Consider the following 21,495-nt stretch of genomic DNA (forward strand, 5'->3'; position numbering starts at 1 on the left):
GTGAGTCCAGAGAATGCACTGGCACCACTGGGGATGCAATGCAGTGAGTCCTGAGAATGCACTGGCACCACTGGGGATGCACTGCAGTGAGTCCAGAGAGTGCACTGGCACCACTGGGGATGCAGTACAGTGAGTCCAGAGAGTGCACCGGCACCACAGGGGATGCGGTCCAGTGAGTCCAGAGAGTGCACTGGCACCAATGGGTATGCAGTGCAGTGAGTCCTGAGAGTGCACTGGCACCACAGGGGATGCAGTGCAGTGAGTCCAGAGAGTGCACTGGCACCACTGGGGATGCACTGCAGTGAGTCCAGAGAGTGCTCTGGCACCACTGGGGATGCACTACAGTGAGTCCAGAGAGTGCACTGGCTGCACTGGAGACACACTGCAGTGAGTCCAGAGATTGCACTGGCACCACTGGGGATGCAGTGCAGTGAGTCCGAAGACTGCACAGGCACCACTGGGGATGCAGTGCAGTGAGTCCAGAGAGTGCACTGGCACCACTGGGGATGCAGTGCAGTGAGTCCAGAGAGTGCACTGGCACCACTGTTGATGCAGTGCAGTGAGTCCAGAGAGTGCACTGGCACCACTGGGGATGCACTGCAGTGAGTCCAGAGAGTGCACTGGCACCACTGGAGATGCACTGTAGTGAGTCCAGAGATTGCACTGGCACCACTGGGAACGCTGTGGAATGAGTCCGAAGACTGCACTGGCAACACTGGGGATGCAGTGCAGTGAGTCCAGAGAGTGCACTGGCACCACTGGGGATGCAGTGCAGTGAGTCCAGAGCGTGCACTGGCACCAATGGTGTTGCACTGCAGTGAGTGTTGAGAGTGCACTGGCATTAGTGGGAATGCAATTCATTGAGTAGAGAGAGTGCACTGGCACCACTGGTGATGCACTGCAGTTAGTCCAGAGAGTGCACTGGCACCACTGGGGATGCAGTGCAGTGAGTCCAGAGAGTGCAGTGGCAACATTGGGAAGCAGTGCAGTGAGTCCAGAGAGTGCACTGGCATCACTGGGGATGCACTGCAGTGATTCCAGAGAGTGCACTGGCACCACTGGGGATGCAGTGCAGAGAGTCCAGAGAGTGCACTGGCACCACTGGGGATGCAGTGCAGTGAGTCCAGAGAGTGCACTGACACCACTGGGGATGCACTGCAGTGAGTCCAGAGAGTGCACTGGCACCACTGGGGATGCACTGCAGTGAGTGCAGAGAGTGCACTGGCACCACTGGGGATGCAGTGCAGTGAGTCCAGAGAGTGCACTGGCACCTTGGGGATGCAGTGCAGTGAGTCCAGAGAGTGCACTGGCACCACTGGGGATCCACTGCAGTGAGTCCAGAGAGTGCACTGGCACCACTGGGGATGCAGTGCAGTGAGTCCAGAGAGTGCACTGGCACCACTGGGGATGCAGTGCAGTGACTCAGAGAGTGCACTGGCACCACTGGGGATGCAGTGCAGTGAGTCCAGAGAGTGCACTGGCACCACTGGCGATGCAGTACAGTGAGTCCACAGAGTGCACTGGCACCAGTGGGGATACACTGCAGGGAGTTCAGAGACTGCACTGGCACCTTGGGGATGCAGTGCAGTGACTCCAGAGAGTGCACTGGCACCACTGGGGATGCACTGCAGTGAGTCCAGAGAGTGCACTGGCACCACTGGGGATGCACCGCAGTGAGTCCAGAGAGTGTACTGGCACCACTGGGGGTGCAGTGCTGTGAGTCCAGAGAGTGCACTGGCACCACTGGGGATGCAGTGCAGTGAGTCCAGAGAGTGCACTGTCACCAGTGGGGATGCACTGCAGTGACTCAAGAGAGTGCACTGGCACCACTGGGGATGCACTGCCGTGACTCTAGAGAGTGCACTGGCACCACTGGGGATGCAGTGCAGTGAGTCCAGAGAGTGCACTGGCACCACTGGGGATGCAGTGCAGTGAGACCAGAGAGTGCAGTGGAACCACTGGGGATGCAGTGCAGTGAGTCCAGAGAGTGCACTGGCACCACTGGGGATGCAGTGCAGTGAGACCAGAGAGTGCACTGGCACCACTGGGGATGCACTGCAGTGACTCTAGAGAGTGCACTGGCACCACTGGGGATGCACTGCAGTGACTCTAGAGAGTGCACTGGCACCACTGGGGATGCAGTGCAGTGAGTCCAGAGAGTGCACTGGCACCACTGGGGATGCAGTGCAGTGAGTCCAGAGAGTGCAGTGGAACCACTGGGGATGCAGTGCAGTGAGTCCAGAGAGTGCACTGGCACTACTGGGGATGCAGTGCAGAGTCTAGAAAGTGCACTGGCACCACTGGGGATGCAGTGCAGTGAGTCCAGAGAGTGCACTGGCACCAATGGCGATGCACTGCAGTGAGTCCAGAGAGTGCACTGGCACCACTGGGGATGCAGTGCAGTGAGTCCAGAGAGTGCACTGGCACCAATGGCGATGCACTGCAGTGACTCCAGAGAGTGCACTGGCACCACTGGGGATGCGGTACCGGGAGTCCAGAGAGTGCATTGGCACCACTGGGGATGCAGTGCAGTGAGTCCAGAGAGTGCACTGGCAACGCTGGGGATGAACTGCAGTGAGTCCAGAGAGTGCACTGGCACCACTGGGGATGCAGTGCAGTGAGTCCAGAGAGTGCACTGGCACCACTGGGGATGCGGTGCAGTGAGTTCAGAGAGTGCACTGGCACCAATCAGGGTGCACTGCAGTGAGTCCAAATAGTGCACTGGCACCACTGGGGGTGCAGCGCAGTGAGTCCAGAGAGTGCACTGGCACCACTGGTGATGCAGTACAGTGACTCCAGAGAGTGCACAGGCACCAGTGGGTTTGCACTGTAGTGACTCCAGAGAGTGCACTGGCACAACTGGGCATGTACTGCAGTGAGTCCAGAGACTGCACAGGCACCACTGGAGATGCAATGCAGTGAGTCTAGAGAGTCCACTGGCACCACTGGGGATGCAGTGCAGTGACTCCAGAGAGAGCACAGGCACCACTAGAGATGCACTGCAGTGAGTCCAGAGACTGCACTGGTACCACTTGGAATGCACTGCAGTGACTCCAGAGAGTGCACTGGCACCACTGACGATGCAGTGCAGTGAGTCCAGAGAGTGCACTGGCACCACTGTGGATGCAGTGCAGTGAGTGCAGCGAGTACACTGGCACCACTGGGGTTGCGGTGAAGTGACTCCAGAGAGTGCACTGGAACCACTGGGGATGCAGTGCATTGACTCCAGAGAGTGCACTGGCACCACTGGGGATGCAGTGCAGTGAGTCCAGAGAGTGCACTGGCACCACTCAGGGTTCAGTGCAGTGAGTCCAGAGAATGCACTGGCACCACTGGGGATGCAATGCAGTGAGTCTTGAGAATGCACTGGCGCCACTGGGGATGCAGTGCAGTGAGTCCAGAGAGTGCACTGGCACCACTGGGGATGCAGTGCAGTGAGTCCAGAGAGTGCACTGGCACCACTGGGGATGCAGTGCAGTGAGTCCAGAGAATGTACTGGCACCACTGGGGATGCACTGCAGTGAGTCCAGAGAGTGCACTGGCACCACTGGTGATGCACTGCAGTGAGTCCAGAGAGTGCACCGGCACCACAGGGGATGCGGTCCAGTGAGTCCAGAGAGTGCACTGGCACGAATGGTTATGCAGTGCAGTGAGTCCATAGAGTGCACTGGCACCACAGGGGATGCAGTGCAGTGAGTCCAGAGAGTGCTCTGGCACCACTGGGGATGCACTGCAGTGAGTCCAGAGAGTGCCCTGGCACCACTGGAGACGCACTGCAGTGAGTCCAGAGATTGCACTGGCACCACTGGGGATGCAGTGCAGTGAGTCCGAAGACTACACAGGCACCACTGGGGATGCAGTGCAGTGAGTCCAGAGAGTGGACTGGCACCACTGGGGATGCAGTGCAGTGAGTCCAGAGAGTGCACTGGCACCACTGGGGATGCACTGCAGTGAGTCCAGAGAGTGCACTGGCACCACTGGAGATGCACTGCAGTGAGTCCAGAGATTGCACTGGCACCACTGGGAACGCAGTGCAATGAGTCCGAAGACTGCACAGGCACCACTGGGGATGCAGTGCAGTGAGTCCAGAGAGTGCACTGGCACCACTGGGATGCAGTGCAGTGAGTCCAGAGCGTGCACTGGCACCAATGGTGTTGCACTGCAGTGAGTGTTGAGAGTGCACTGGCATTAGTGGGAATGCAATTCATTGAGTAGAGAGAGTGCACTGGCAGCACTGGTGATGCACTGCAGTTAGTCCAGAGAGTGCACTGGCACCACTGGGGATGCAGTGCAGTGAGTCCAGAGAGTGCAGTGGCAACATTGGGGATGCAGTGCAGTGAGTCCAGAGAGTGCACTGGCACCACTGGGGATGCACTGCAGTGAGTCCAGAGAGTGCACTGGCACCACTGGGGATGCACTGCAGTGAGTCCAGAGAGTGCACGGGCACCACTGGGGATGCAGTGCAGTGAGTCCAGAGAGTGCACTGGCACCACTTGTGATGCACTGCAGTGAGTCCTGAGAGTGCACTGGCACCACTGGGAATGCACTGCAGTGAGTCCAGAGAGTGCACTGGCACCACTGGGGATGCAGTGCAGTGAGTCCAGAGAGTGCACTGGCACCACTGTTGATGTAGTGCAGTGAGTCCAGAGAGTGCACTGGCACCACTGGGGATGCACTGCAGTGAGTCCAGAGAGTGCACTGGCACCACTGGAGATGCACTGCAGTGAGTCCAGAGATTGCACTGGCACCACTGGGAACGCAGTGCAATGAGTCCGAAGACTGCACAGGCACCACTGGGGATGCAGTGCAGTGAGTCCAGAGAGTGCACTGGCACCACTGGGGATGCAGTGCAGTGAGTCCAGAGCGTGCACTGGCACCAATGGTGTTGCACTGCAGTGAGTGTTGAGAGTGCACTGGCATTAGTGGGAATGCAATTCATTGAGTAGAGAGAGTGCACTGGCAGCACTGGTGATGCACTGCAGTTAGTCCAGAGAGTGCACTGGCACCACTGGGGATGCAGTGCAGTGAGTCCAGAGAGTGCAGTGGCAACATTGGGGATGCAGTGCAGTGAGTCCAGAGAGTGCACTGGCACCACTGGGGATGCACTGCAGTGAGTCCAGAGAGTGCACTGGCACCACTGGGGATGCACTGCAGTGAGTCCAGAGAGTGCACGGGCACCACTGGGGATGCAGTGCAGTGAGTCCAGAGAGTGCACTGGCACCACTTGTGATGCACTGCAGTGAGTCCTGAGAGTGCACTGGCACCACTGGGGATGCACTGCAGTGAGTCCAGAGAGTGCACTGGCACCACTGGGGATGCAGTGCAGTGAGTCCAGAGAGTGCACTGGCACCTTGGGGATGCAGTGCAGTGAGTGCAGAGAGTGCAGTGGCACCACTGGGGATGCAGTGCAGTGAGTCCAGAGAGTGCACTGGCAACACTGGGGATCCACTGCAGTGAGTCCACAGAGTGCACTGGCACCAGTGGTGATGCAGTGCAGTGAGTCCAGAGAGTGCACTGGCACCACTGGGGATGCAGTGCAGTGACTCAGAGAGTGCACTGGCACCACTGGGGATGCAATGCAGTGAGTCCAGAGAGTGCACTGACACCAAGGGGGATGCAGTACAGTGAGTCCAGAGAGTGCAATGGCACCACTGGGGATGCAGTGCAGTGAGTCCAGAGAGTGCACTGGCACCACTGGTGATGCAGTACAGTGAGTCCAGAGAGTGCACTGGCACCAGTGGGGATACACTGCAGGGAGTTCAGAGACTGCACTGGCACCTTGGGGATGCAGTGCAGTGACTCCAGAGAGTGCACTGGCACCACTGGGGATGCACTGCAGTGAGTCCAGAGAGTGCACTGGCACCAGTGGGGATACACTGCAGGGAGTTCAGAGACTGCACTGGCACCATTGGTCATGCAGTGCTGTGAGTCCAGAGAGTGCACTGGCACCACTGGGGATGCAGTGCAGTGAGTCCAGAGAGTGCACTGTCACCAGTGGGGATGCACTGCAGTGAGTCAAGAGAGTGCAATGGCACCACTGGGGATGCACTGCCGTGACTCTAGAGAGTGCACTGGCACCACTGGGGATGCAGTGCAGTGAGTCCAGAGAGTGCACTGGCACCACTGGGGATGCAGTGCAGTGAGACCAGAGAGTGCAGTGGAACCACTGGGGATGCAGTGCAGTGAGTCCAGAGAGTGCACTGGCACCACTGGTGATGCAGTGCAGTGAGACCAGAGAGTGCACTGTCACCAGTGGGGATGCACTGCAGTGACTCTAGAGAGTGCACTGGCACCACTGGGGATGCAGTGCAGTGAGTCCAGAGAGTGCACTGGCACCACTGGGGATGCAGTGCAGTGAGTCCAGAGAGTGCAGTGGAACCACTGGGGATGCAGTGCAGTGACTCCAGAGAGTGCACTGGCACCACTGGGGATGCACTGCAGTGAGTGCAGAGAGTGCACTGGCACCACTGGGGATGCACTGCAGTGACTGCAGAGAGTGCACTGGCACCACTGGAGATGCAGTGCAGTGAGTCCAGAGAGTGTACTGGCACCACTGGGGATGCAGTGCTGTGAGTCCAGAGAGTGTACTGGCACCACTGGGGATGCAGTGCACTGAGTCCAGAGAGTGCACGGGCACCACTGGGGATGCACTGCAGTGAGTCCAGAGAGTGCACTGGCACCACTGGGGATGCACTGCAGTGAGTCCAGAGAGTGCATTGGCACCACTGGGGATGCAGTGCAGTGACTCCAGAGAGTTCACTGGCACCGCTGGGGTTGTAGTGCGGTGAATCCAGAGAGTGCACTGGCTCCACTGGGGATGCAGTGCAGTGAGTCCAGAGAGTGCACTGGCACCACTGGGGATGCAGTGCAGTGAGTCCAGAGAGTGCACTGGCACCACTGGGGATGCAGAGCATTGACTCCAGAGAGTGCACTGGCACCACTGGGGATGCAGTGCAGTGAGTCCAGAGAGTACACTGGCACCACTGGTGATGCAGTGCAGTGAGTCCAGAGAGTGCACTGGCACCGCTGAGGATGTACTGCAGTGAGTCCAGAGAGTGCACTGGCACCACTCAGGGTTCAGTGCAGTGAGTCCAGAGAATGCACTGGCACCAATGGGGATGCAATGCAGTGAGTCCTGCGAATGCACTGGCACCACTGGGGATGCAGCGCAGTGAGTCCAGAGAGTGCACTGGCACCACTGGGGATGCACTGCAGTGAGTGCAGAGAGTGCACTGGCACCACTGGGGATGCGCTGCAGTGAGTCCAGAGAGTGCACTGGAACCACTGGTGATGCACTGCAGTGAGTCCAGAGAGTGCACTGGCACCACAGGGGATGCGGTCCAGTGAGTCCAGAGAGTGCACTGGCACCAATGGGTATGCAGTGCAGTGAGTCCAGAGAGTGCACTGGCACCACAGGGGATGCAGTGCAGTGAGTCCAGAGAGTGCACTGGCACCACTGAGGATGCAGTGCAGTGAGTCCAGAGAGTGCACTGGCACCACTGGGGATGCACTGCAGTGAGTCCACAGAGTGCACTGGCACCACAGGGGATACAATGCAGTGACTCCAGAGAGTGCACTGTCACCACCGGGGATGCACTGCAGTGACTACAGAGAGTGCACTGGCACCACTGGGGATGCTCTGCAGTGAGTCCAGAGAGTGCACTGGCCCCACAGGAGATGCACTGCAGTGAGTCCAGAGAGTACACTGGCACCACTGGGGTTGCACTGCAGTGAGTCCAGAGAGTGCACTGGCACCACGGGGGATGCAGTTCAGTGAGTCCAGAGAGTGCACTGGCACCACTGGGGATGTAGTGCAGGTAATCCAGAGAGTGCACTGGCACCACTGGCGATGCAGTGCAGTGAGTCCAGAGAGTGCACTGGCACCACTGGGGATGCACTGCAGTGAGTCCAGAGAGTGCACTGGGACCACTGGGGATGCAGTGCAGTGAGTCCAGAGACTGCACTGTCACCACTGTTGATGCAGCGCCGTGACTACAGAGAGTGCACTGGCACCACTGGGGATGCACTGCAGTGAGTCCAGAGAGTGCACTGGCACCAGAGGGGATGCACTACAGTGAGTCCACAGACTGCACTGGCACCACGGGGGATGAACTGCAGCAAGTCCAGAGAATGCACAGGCACCACTGGGGATGCAGTGCAGTGACGCCAGAGAGTGCACAGGCAACACTGGGGATGTAGTGCAGTGGATCCAGAGAGTGCACTGACACCACTGGGGATGCAGTGCAGTGAGTCCAGAGAGTGAACTGGCACCAATCGGGATGCACTGCAGTGAGTCCAGAGAGTGCACTGGCACCACTGGTTATGCAGTGCAGTGACGCCAGAGAGTGCACAGGCACCACTGGGGATGTAGTGCAGTGAATCCAGAGAGTGCACTGGCACCAATCGGGATGCACTGCAGTGAGTCCAGAGAGTGCACTGGCACCACTGGGGATCTCACTGCAGTGCATTCCCAGTGGGGCCAGTGCACTCTCTGAGTGACTGCACTGCATCCCCAGTGGTACCAGTGTACTCTCTGGACTCACTACACTGCATCCCTAGTGGTGACAGTGCACTCTCTGGACTCACTGCAGTGCATCCCCAGTGGTGCCAGTGCACTCTCTGCACTCACTGCACTGCATCCCCAGTGGTGCCAGTTCAGTCTCTGGACTCACTGCAGTGCAGCCCCAGTGGTGCCAGTGCAGTCTCTGGACTCACTGCACTGCATCCCCATTGGTGCCAGTGCACTCTCTGGACTCACTGCAGTTCGTCCCCAGTGGTGCCAGTGCACTCTCTGGACTCACTGCAATGTATCCCCAGTGGTGCCAGTGCACTCTCTGCACTCACTGCACTGCATCACCAGTGGTGACAGTGCACTCTCTGGACTCACTGCAGTGCATCCCCAGTGGTGCCAGTGCACTCTCTGGACTCACTGCACTGCATCCCCAAGATGCCAGTGCACTCTCTGGACTCAACTGCACTGCATCCCCAGTGGTGCCAGTGCACTCTCTGGACTCACTGCACTGCATCACCAGTGGTGCCTGAGCACTCTTTGGAGTCACTGCACTGCATCCCCAGTGGTGCCAGTGCACTCTCTGGACTCACTGAAGTGCATCACCAGTGGTGCCAGTGCACTCTCTGGACTCACTGCACTGCATCCCCATTGGGGCTAGTGCAAGCTCAGGACTCACTGCATTGCAGCTACAGTTGGTGCCAGTTCAGTCTCTGGACTCACTGCACAGCATACCCAGTGGTGTCAGTGCACTCTCTGGACTCACTGCACTGCATCCCCATTGGTGCCTGTGCACTCTCTGGACTCACTGCAGTCCATCCCCAGTGGTGCCAGTGCACTCTCTGGACTCACTGCAGTGCATCCCCAGTGGTGCCAGTGCAGTCTCTGGACTCACTGCACTGCATCCCCACTGGTGCCAGTGCACTCTCTGGACTCACTGCAGTGCATCCCCAGTGTTGCCAGTGCACTCTCTGGACTCACTGAAATGCAGCCCCTGAGGTGCCAGTGCACTCTCTGGACTCACTGCAGTGCATCCCCAGTGGTGCCAGTGCACTCTCTGGACTCACTGCAGTGCATCCCCAGTGGCGCCAGTACACTCTCTGGACTCACTGCACTGCATCCCCACTGGTGCCAGTGCACTCTCTGGACTCACTGCACTGCATCATCAGTGGTGCCAGTGCCCTCTCTGGACTCACTGCAGTGTATCCCCACTGGTGCCAGTGCACTCTCTGGAGTCACTGCACTGCATCCCCACTGGTTCCAGTGCACTCTCTGGACTCACTGCACTGCATCCCCAGTGGTGCCAGTGCCCTCTCTGGAGTCACTGCAGTGTATCCCCAGTGGTGCCAGTGCACTCTCTGGAGTCACTGCACTGCATCTCCACTGGTGCCAGTGCACTCTCTGGACTCACTGCACTGCATCAACAGTGGTGCCAGTGCACTCTCTGTACTCACTGCAGTGCATCCCCAGTGGTGCCAGTGCACTCTCTGGAGTCACTGCACTGCATCCCCTGTGGTGCCAGTGCACTCTCTGGACGCACTGCAGTACATCCCCAGCGGTGCCAGTGCAGTCTCTGGACTCACTGCACTGCATCACCAGTGGTGCCAGTGCACTCTCTGGACTCACTGCACTGCATCCCCAGTGGTGACAGTGCACTCTCTGGAGTCACTGCACTGCATCCCCAGTGGTGCCACTGCACTCTCTGGACTCACTGCACTGCATCCCCAGTGTTGCCAGTGCACTCTCTGGGCTCACTGCACTGCATCTCCAGTGGTGCCAGTGCACTCTCTGGACTCACTGCAGTGCATCCCCAGTGGTGCCAGTGCACTCTCTGGACTCACTGCACTGCATCCCCAGTGGTGCCAGTGCACTCTCTGGACTGACTGCACTGCATCCCCAGTGTTGCCAGTGCACTCTGTGGACTCACTGCAGTGCATCCCCAGTGGTGCCAGTGCACTCTCTGGACTCACTGCACTGCATCACCAGTGATGCCAGTGCACTCTCTGGACTCACTGCACTGCATACCCAGTGGTGCCAGTGCACTCTCTGGACTCACTGCAGTGCATCCCCAGTGGTGCCTGTGCACTCTCTGGACTCACTGCACTGCATCCCCAATGGTGCCAGTGCACTCTCTGGAGTCACTGCACTGCATCCCCAGTGATGCCAGTGCACTCTCTGGAGTCACTGCACTGCATCCCCAAGGGTGCCAGTGCACTCTCTGGACTCACTGCACTGCATCCCCAGTGGTGCCAGTGCACTCTCTGGACTCACATCACTGAATAAACACTGGTGCCAGTGCACTCTCTGGACTCACTGCACTGCATCCCCAGTGGTGCCAGTGCACTCTCTGGACTCAAAGCACTGCATCCCCATTGGGGCTAGTGCAATCTCAGGACTCACTGCATTGCAGCTCCAGTTGGTGCCAGTTCAATCTCTGGACTCACTGCACTGCATCCCCAGTGGTGCCAGTGCACTCTCTGGACTCACTGCACTGCATCCCCAGTGGTGCCTGTGCACTCTCTGGACTCACTGAACTGCATCCTCTGTGGTGCCAGTGCACTCTCTGGACTCACAGCACTGCATCCCCAGTGGTGCCAGTGCACTCTCTGGACTCACTGCACTGCATCCCCAGTGGTGCCTGTGCCCTCTCTGGAGTCACTGCAGTGTATCCCCAGTGGTGCCAGAGCACTCTCTGGACTCACTGCAGTGCATCCCCAGTGGTGCCAATGCACTCTCTGGACTCACTGCACTGCATCCCCAGTGGTGCCAGTGCACTCTCTGGACTCACTGCAGTGCATCCCCAGTGGTGCCAGTGCACTCTCTGGACTAACTGCATTGCATCACCATTGGCGCCAGGGCACTCTCCGGACTCACTGCAGTGCATCCGCAGTGGTGCCAGTGCACTCTTTCGAGTCACTGCACTGCATCCCCATTAGTGCCAGTACATTCTCTGGACTCACTGCAGTGCATCTCCAGTGGTTCCTGTGCAGTCTCTGGACTCACTGCAGTGCAACCCCAGTGGTGCCAGTGCACTCTCTGGACTCAGTGCACTGCATCCCCAGTGGTGCCAGTGCACTCTCTGGACTCACTGCACTAAAACCCCCAGTGGTGCCAGTGCACTCTCTGGACTCACTGCAGTGTATCCCCAGTGGTGCAAGGGCACACTCTGGACTCACTGCACTGCATCCCCAGTGGTGCCAGTGTAGTCTCTGGACTCACTGCACTAAAACCCCAGTGGTGCCAGTGCACTCTCTGGACTCACTGCACTGCATCCCCAGTGGTGCCAGTGCACTCTCTGGACTCACTGCAATGCATACCCAGTGGTGCCAGTGCACTCTCTGGAATCACTGCAGTGCATCCCCTCTGGTGCCAGTACGCCCTCTGGACTCACTGCACTGCATCCCCAGTGGTGCCAGTGTAGTCTCTGGAATCACTGCACTGCATCCCCAGTGCTGCCAGTGCACTGTCTGGAGTCACTGCATTGTATCCCCATTGGAGCCAGTGCACTCTCTGGACTCACTGCACTGCATCAACAGTGGTGCCAGAGAACTCTCTGGACTCACTGCACTGCATCCCCAGTGGTGCCAGTGCACTCTCTGGACTCACTGCAGTGCATCCCCAGTGGTGCCAGTACACCCTCTGGACTCACTGCACTGCATCCCCAGTGGTGCCAGTGCACTCTCTGGACTCACTGCAGTGCATCCCCAGTGGTGCCAGTACACCCTCTGGACTCACTGCACTGCATCCCCAGTGGTGCCAGTGCACTCTCTGGACTCACTGCAGTGCATCCCCAGTGGTGCCAGTGCACACTGTGAGCCACTGCACTGAATTCCCAGTGGTGCCAGTGCACTCTCTGGACTCACTGCACTGCATCCCCTGTGGTGCCAGTGCACTCTCTGGACGCACTGCACTGCATCCCCAGTGGTGGCAGTGCAGTCTCTGGACTCACTGCACTGCATCCCCAGTGGTGCCAGTGCACTCTCTGGAGTCACTGCACTGCATCCCCAAGATGCCAGTGCACTCTCTGGACTCAACTGCACTGCATCCGCAGTGGTGCCAGTGCACTCTCTGGACTCACTGCACTGCATGCCCTGTGGTGCCAGTGCACTCTCTGGACTCACTGCACTGCATCCCCATTGGTGTCAGTGCACTCTCTGGGGTCACTGCACTGCATCCCCAGTGTTGCCAGTGCACTCTCTGGACTCACTGCACTGCATCCCCAGTGGTGCCAGTGCACTCTCTGGACTCACTGCACTGCATCCCCAGTGTTGCCAGTGCACTCTCTGGACTCACTGCACTGCATCCCCAGTGGTGCCAGTGCACTCTCTGGACTCACTGCAGTGCATCCGCAGTGGTGCCAGTGCACTCTCTGGACTCACTGCACTGCATCGCCAGTGGTGCCAGTGCACTCTCTGGACTCACTGCACTGCATCCCCAGTGGTGCCTGTGCACTCTCTGGACTCACTGCACTACATCCTCTCTGGTGCCAGTGCACTCTCTGGACTCACTGCACTGCATCCCCAATGGTGCCAGTGCACTATCTGGACTCACTGCACTGCATCACCAGTGGTGCCAGTGCACTCTCTGGACTCACTGCAGTGCATCCCCAGTGGTGCCAGTGCACTCTCTGGAGTCACTGCACTGCATCCCCAGTGGCGCCAGTGCACTCTCTGGACTAACTGCACTGCATCCCCACTGGTGCCAGTGCACTCTCTGGACTCACTGCACTGCATCAACAGTGGTGCCAGTGCACTCTCTGGACTCACTGCAGTGAAGCTCCAGTGGTGCCAGTGCACTCTCTGGACTCACTGCACTGCATCCCCATTGGTGCCAGTGCACTCTCAGGAATCACTGCACTGCATCCCCAGTGGTGCCAGTGCACTCTCTGGAGTCACTGCAGTGTATCCCCAGTTGTGCCAGTGCAGTCTCTGGACTCACTGCAGTGCATCCCCAGTGGTGCCAGAGCACTCTCTGGATTCACTGCAGTGCATCCCCAGTGGTGCCAGTGCACTCTCTGGACTCACTGCAGTGCATCCGCAGTGGTGCCATGGCACTCTCTGGACTCACTGCACTGCATCCCCAGTGGTGCCACTGCACTCTCTGGACTCACTGCAGTTCATCGCCAGTGGTGCCAGTGCACTCTCTGGACTCACTGCAGTGCATCCCCAGTGGTGCCAGTGCACTCTCTGAGCCACTGCACTGCATCGCCAGTGGTGCCAGTGCACTCTCTGTACTCACTGCACTGCATCCCCAGTGGTGGCAGTGCAGTCTCTGGACTCACTGCACTGCATCCCCAGTGGTGCCAGTGCACTCTCTGGAGTCACTGCATAGCATCCCCAGTGGTGCCAGTGCACTCTCTGGACTCACTGCAGTGCATCCCCAGTGGTGCCAGTGCACTCTCTGGACTCACTGCACTGCATCCCCATTGGTGCCAGTGCACTCTCTGGACTCACTGCAGTGCATCCCCAGTGGTGCCAGTGCAGGCTCTGGACTCACTTCACTGAATAATCACTGGTGCCAGTGCACTCTCTGGAGTCACTGCACTGCATCCCCAGTGGTGCCAGTGCACTCTCTGGACTCACTGCACTGCATCCCCAGTGGTGCCTGTGCACTCTCTGGACTCACTGAACTGCATCCTTTGTGGTGCCAGTGCACTCTCTGGACTCACTGCACTGCATCCCCAATGGTGCCAGTGCACTCTCTGGACTCAATGCACTAAAGCCCCAGTGGTGCCAGTGCACTCTCTGGACTTACGGCAGTGCATCCCCAGTGGTGCCAGTGCACTCTCTGGACTCACTGCACTGCATCCCCAGTGGTGCCAGTGCACTCTCTGGACTCACGGCAGTGCATCCCCAGTGGTGCCAGTGCACTCTGTGGACTCACTGCACTGCATCCCCAGTGGTGCCAGTGCACTCTCGGGACTCACTGCAGTGCAGCCCCTGAGGTGCCAGTGCACTCTCTTTACTCACTGAAGTGCATCCCTAGTGGTGCCAGTGCTCTCTCTGGAGTCACTGCACTGCATCCCCAGTGGCGCCAGTGCACTCTCTGGACTCACTGCACTGCATCAACAGTGGTGCCAGTGCACTCTCTGGACTCACTGCAGTGAAGCTCCAGTGGTGCCAGTGCACTCTCTGGACTCACTGCACTGCATCCCCAGTGGTGCCAGTGCACTCCCTGGACTCACTGCGCTGCATCCCCTTTGGTGCCAGTGCACTCTCTGGACTCACTGCACTGCATCCCCAGTGGTGCCAGTGCCCTCTCTGGACTCACTGCAGTGTAACCCCAGTTGTGCCAGTGCACTCTCTGGACTCACTGCATTGCATCACCATTGGTGCCAGGGCACTCTCCGGACTCACTGCAGTGAATCCGCAGTGGTGCCAGTGCACTCTTTCGAGTCACTGCACTGCATCCCCATTAGTGCCAGTGCAGTCTCTGGACTCACTGCAGTGCATCCCCAGTGGTGCCAGTGCACTCTCTGGACTCACTGCACTGCATCCCCAGTGGTGACAGTGCACTCTCTGGACTCACTGCAGTGCATCCCCAGTGGTGCAAGTGCAGTCTCTGCACTCACTGCAGTGCATCTCCAGTGGTGCCACTGCACTCTCTGGACCCACTGCCGTGCATCACCAGTGGTGCCAGTGCACTCTCTGGACTCACTGCACTGCATCCCCAGTGGTACAAGTGCACTCTCTGGACTCACTGCACTGCACCTCTAGTGGTGCCTGTGCTCTCTCTGGACTCACTGCGCTGCATCACCAATGGCGCCACTGCACTCTCTGGACTCACTGCAGTGCATCCCCAGTGGTTCCTGTGCACTCTCTGGACTCACTGCAGTGCATCCCCAGTGGTGCCCGTGCACTCTCTGGACTCACTGCAGTGCATCCCCAGTGGTGCCATTGCACTCTCTGGAGTTACTGCACTGCATCCCCAGTGGTGCCTCTGTACTCCCTGGAATCACCGGGGGTGCATCCGCAGTGGTGCCAGTGCACTCTCTGGACTCACTGAACTGCATCCCCAGTGGTTCCACTGCACTCTCTGGACTCACTGCAGTGCATCCCCAGTGGTGCCAGTGTAGTCTCTGGACTCACTGCACTGCGTCCCCAGTGGTGCCAGTGCACTCTCTGGACTCACTGCATTGTATCCCCTTTGGAGCCAGTGCACTCTCTGGACTCACTGCCCTGCATCCCCAGTGGTTCCGCTGCACTCTCTGGACTCACTGCAGTGTATCCCCAGTGGTGCAAGGGCACTCTCTGGACACACACCACTGCATCCCCTGTAGTGCCAGTGCACTCTCTGGACTCACTGCACTAAAACACCAGTGGTGCCAGTGCACTCTCTGGACTCACTGCACTACATCCCCTGTGGTGCCAGTGCACCCTCTGGACTCACTGCACTGCATCCCCAACGGTGCCAGTGCAGTCTCTGGACTCACTGCAGTGCATCCCCAGTAGTGCCAGTGCACTCTTTGGACTCACTGCACTGCATCCCCAGTGGTGCCAGTGCACTCTTTGGACTCACTGCACTGCATCCCCATTGGTGCCAGTGCACTCTCAGGAATCACTGCACTGCATCCCCAGTGGTGCCAGTGCACTCTCTGGAGTCACTGCAGTGTATCCCCAGTTGTGCCAGTGCAGTCTCTGGACTCACTGCAGTGCATCCCCAGTGGTGCCAGAGCACTCTCTGGATTCACTGCAGTGCATCCCCAGTGGTGCCAGTGCACTCTCTGGACTCACTGCAGTGCATCCGCAGTGGTGCCATGGCACTCTCTGGACTCACTGCACTGCATCCCCAGTGGTGCCACTGCACTCTCTGGACTCACTGCAGTTCATCGCCAGTGGTGCCAGTGCACTCTCTGGACTCACTGCAGTGCATCCCCAGTTGTGCCAGTGCACTCTCTGAGCCACTGCACTGCATCGCCAGTGGTGCCAGTGCACTCTCTGGACTCACTGCACTGCATCCCCAGTGGTGGCAGTGCAGTCTCTGGACTCACTGCACTGCATCCCCAGTGGTGCCAGAGCAATCTCTGGACTCACTGCACTGCATCCCCAGTGGTGCCAGAGCAATCTCTGGACTCACTGCACTGCATCCCCAGTGGTGCCAGTTGGCTCTGGACTCACTTCACTGAATAATCACTGGTGCCAGTGCACTCTCTGGAGTCACTGCACTGCATCCCCAGTGGTGCCAGTGCACTCTCTGGACTCACTGCACTGCATCCCCAGTGGTGCCAGTGCACTCTCTGGACTCACTGCACTGCATCCCCAGTGGTGCCTGTGCACTCTCTGGACTCACTGAACTGCATCCTCTGTGGTGCCAGTGCACTCTCTGGACTCACTGCACTGCATCCCCAATGCTGCCAGTACACTCTCTGGACTCACTGCACTAAAGCCCCAGTGGTGCCAGTGCACTCTCTGGACTTACGGCAGTGCATCCCCAGTGGTGCCAGTGCACTCTCTGGACTCACTGCACTGCATCCCCAGTGGTGCCAGTGCACTCTCTGGACTCACGGCAGTGCATCCCCAGTGGTGCCAGTGCACTCTGTGGACTCACTGCACTGCATCCCCAGTGGTGCCAGTGCACTCTCGGGACTCACTGCAGTGCAGCCCCTGAGGTGCCAGTGCACTCTCTTTACTCACTGCAGTGCATCCCTAGTGGTGCCAGTGCTCTCTCTGGAGTCACTGCACTGCATCCCCAGTGGCGCCAGTGCACTCTCTGGACTCACTGCACTGCATCCCGACTGGTGCCAGTGCACTCTCTGAACTCACTGCACTGCATCAACAGTGGTGCCAGTGCACTCTCTGGACTCACTGCAGTGAAGCTCCAGTGGTGCCAGTGCACTCTCTGGACTCACTGCACTGCATCCCCAGTGGTGCCAGTGCACTCTCTGGACTCACTGCGCTGCATCCCCTTTGGTGCCAGTGCACTCTCTGGACTCACTGCACTGCATCCCCAGTGGTGCCAGTGCACTCTCTGGACTCACTGCATTGCATCACCTTTAGTGCCAGGGCACTCTCCGGACTCACTGCAGTGAATCCGCAGTGGTGCCAGTGCACTCTTTCGAGTCACTGCACTGCATCCCCATTAGTGCCAGTGCAGTCTCTGGACTCACTGCAGTGCATCCCCAGTGGTGCCAGTGCACTCTCTGGACTCACTGCACTGCATCCCCAGTGGTGACAGTGCACTCTCTGGACTCACTGCACTGCATCCCCATTAGTGCCAGTGCAGTCTCTGGACTCACTGCACTGCATCCCCAGTGGTGACAGTGCACTCTCTGGACTCACTGCACTGCATCACCAGTGGTGCCAGTGCACTCTCTGGACTCACTGCACTGCATCCCCAGTGGTACAAGTGCACTCTCTGGACTCACTGCACTGCATCTCTAGTGGTGCCTGTTCTCTCTCTGGACTCACTGCGCAGCATCACCAATGGCGCCAGTGCACTCTCTGGACTCACTGCAGTGCATCCCCAGTGGTGCCCGTGCACTCTCTGGACTCACTGCAGTGCATCCCCAGTGGTGCCATTGCACTCTCTGGACTCACTGTAGCGCATCACCAGTGGTGCAAGTGCAGTCTCTGCACTCACTGCAGTGCATCTCCAGTGGTGCCAGTGCACTCTCTGGACCCACTGCAGTGCATCCCCAGTGGTGCCAGTGCACTCTCTGGACTCACTTCACTGCGTCCCTAGTGGTGCCCGTGCACTCTCTGGACTCACTGCACTGCATCAACAGTGGTGCCAGTGCACTCTCTGCACTCACTGCACTGCATCCCCAGTGGTGCCAGTGCACTCTCTGGACTCACTGCACTGCATCAACAGTGGTGCCAGTGCACTCTCTGGACTCACTGCACTGCATCCCCAGTGGTGCCAGTGCACTCTCTGGACTAACTGCATTGCATCAACATTGGTGCCAGGGCACTCTCTGGACTCACTGCAGTGCATCCGCAGTGGAGCCAGTGCACTCTTTCGAGTCACGGCACTGCATCCCTATTAGTGCCAGTGCATTCTCTGGACTCACTGCAGTGCATCCCCAGTGGTGCCAGTGCACTCTCTGGACTCACTGCACTGCATCCCCAGTGGTGCCAGTGCACTCTCTGGACTCATTGCAGTGCATTCCCAGTGGTGCCAGTGCAGTCTCTGGACTCACTGCACTGCATCCCCAGTGGTTCCACTGCACTCTCTGGACTCACTGCAGTGCATCCCCAGTGGTGCCAGTGCACTCTCTGGACTCACTGCACTGCATCCCCAGTGGTGCCAGTGCACTCTCTGGACTCACTGCAGTGCATCCCCAGTGGTGCCAGTGCACTCTCTGGACTCACTGCACTGCATCTCTAGTGGTGCCTGTGCTCTCTCTGGACTCACTGCGCTGCATCACCAATGGTGCCAGTGCACTCTCTGGACTCACTGCAGTGCATCCCCAGTGGTGCCCGTGCACTCTCTGGACTCACTGCAGTGCATCTCCAGTGGTGCCCGTGCACTCTCTGGACTCACTGCAGTGCATCCCCAGTGGTGCCAGTGCACTCTCTGGAGTTACTGCACTGCATCCCCAGTGGTGCCACTGTACTCTCTGGAATCACCGGGGGTTCATCCGCAGTGGTGCCAGTGCACTCTCTGGACTCACTGCACTGCATCCCCAGTGGTGCCAGTGCACTCTCTAGACTCACTGCAGTGCAGCTCCTGAGTTGCCAGTGCACTCTCTGGACTCACTGCAGTGCATCCCAAGTGGTGCCAGTGCACTCTCTGGACTCACTGCACTGCATTCCCGGTAGTGCCAGTGTATTCTCTGGACTCACTGCACTGCATCCCCATTGGTGCCTGTGCAGTCTCTAGACTCACTGCATTTCATCCCCAGTGGTGTCACTGCAGTCTCTGGACTCACTGCACTGCATCCCCAGTGGTGCCAGTGCACTCTCTAGACCCTGCACTGCATACCCAGTGGTGCCAGTGCACTCTCTGGAGTCACTGTAGTGCATCCCCAGTGTTGCCAGGGCACTCTCTGGACTCACTGCAGTGCATCCCCAGTGGTGCCAGTGCAGTCTCTGAACTCACTGCACTGCATCCCCAGTGGTCCCAGTGCACTCTCTGGACTCACTGCAGTGCATCCCCAGTGGTGCCAGTACACTCTCTGGACTCACTGCACTGCTCCAGCCGCGACAGCCGCTCCAGCCGCACCAGCCGCGTCAGCCGCTCCAGCCGCGGTAGCCCCTGCAGCCTCGGCAGCCGCTCCAGCCGCTCCAGCCGCGGCAGCCGCGGCAGCCGCTCCAGCCGCGGCAGCCGCTCCAACCGCGGCAGCCGCTCCAGCCGTGGCAGCCGCTCCACTCGGTAGCGGCTGGAGCGGCTGCCGCGGCTGGAGCGTCTAGAGTGTCTGCCGAGGCTGGAGGGGCTACCGCGGCTAGAGCGGCTGACGCGGCTGGAGCGGATGCCGAGGCTGGAGCGGATGCCGCGGCTGGTGCGGCTGGAGCGGCTGTCGCGGCTGGAGCAGTGCAGTGAGTCCAGAGAGTGCACTGGCACCTTGGGGATGCAGTGCAGTGAGTCCAGAGAGTGCCCTGGCAATACTGGGGATGCACTACAGTGACTCCAGAGAGTGCACTGGCACCACTGGGGATGCAGTGCCGCGAGTCCAGAGAGAACACTGGCAATACTGGGGATGCAGTGCAGAGTCTAGAGAGTGCACTGGCACCACTGGGGATGCAGTGCAGTGAGTCCAGAGAGTGCCCTGGCACCACTGGGGATGCACTGCAGTGAGTCCAGAGAGTGCACTGGCACCACTGGGGATGCAGTGCAGTGAGTCCAGAGAGTGCACTGGCACCACTGGGGATGCAGTGCAGTGAGTCCAGAGAGTGCACTGGCACCAATCAGGGTGCACTGCAGTGAGTCCAGAGAGTGCACTGGCACCACTGGGGGTGCAGCGCAGTGAGTCCAGAGAGTCCACTCGCACCACTGGTGATGCAGTACAGTGACTCCAGAGAGTGCACAGGCACCAGTGGGTTTGCACTGTAGTGACTCCAGAGAGTGCACTGGCACAACTGGGGATGCAGTGCAGTGAGTCCAGAGACTGCACAGGCACCACTGGAGATGCAATGCAGTGAGTCCAGAGAGTCCACTGGCACCACTGGGGATGCAGTGCAGTGACTCCAGAGAGAGCACAGGCACCACTAGAGATGCACTGCAGTGAGTCCAGAGAGTGCACTGGTACCACTTGGAATGCACTGCAGTGACTCCAGAGAGTGCACTGGCACCACTGGGGATGCACTGCAGTGACTCCAGAGAGTGCACTGGCACCAGTGGGGATGCAGTGCAGTGAGTGTAGCGAGTACACTGGCACCACTGGGGTTGCAGTGAAGTGACTCCAGAGAGTGCACTGGCACCATTGGGGATGCACTGCAGTGAGTCCAGAGAGTGCACTGGCACCACTGGGGATGCAGTGCAGTCAGTCCAGAGAGTGCACTGGCACCACTGGGGATGCAGTGCATTGACTCCAGAGAGTGCACTGGCACCACTGGGGATGCACTGCAGTGAGTCCAGAGATTGCACTGGCACCACTGGGGGTGCAGCGCAGTGAGTCCAGAGAGTGCACTGGCACCACTGGTGATGCAGTACAGTGACTCCAGAGAGTGCACAGGCACCAGTGGGTTTGCACTGTAGTGACTCCAGAGAGTGCACTGGCACAACTTGTGATGCAGTGCAGTGAGTCCAGAGACTGCACAGGCAACACTGGAGATGCAATGCAGTGAGTCCAGAGAGTCCACTGGCACCACTGGGGATGCAGTGCAGTGACTCCAGAGAGAGCACAGGCACCACTGGGGATGCAGTGCAGTGAGTCCAGAGAGTGCACTGGTACCACTTGGAATGCACTGCAGTGACTCCAGAGAGTGCACTGGCACCACTGGGGATGCACTGCAGTGACTCCAGAGAGTGCACTGGCACCACTGGGGATGCACTGCAGTGAGTGCAGAGAGTACACTGGCACCACTGGGGATGCAATACAGTGAGTG

Source organism: Anser anser (assembly GCF_964211835.1).
Source record: "Anser anser genome assembly, contig: HAP1_SCAFFOLD_50, whole genome shotgun sequence".
Classification (NCBI taxonomy): Eukaryota; Metazoa; Chordata; class Aves; order Anseriformes; family Anatidae; genus Anser; species Anser anser.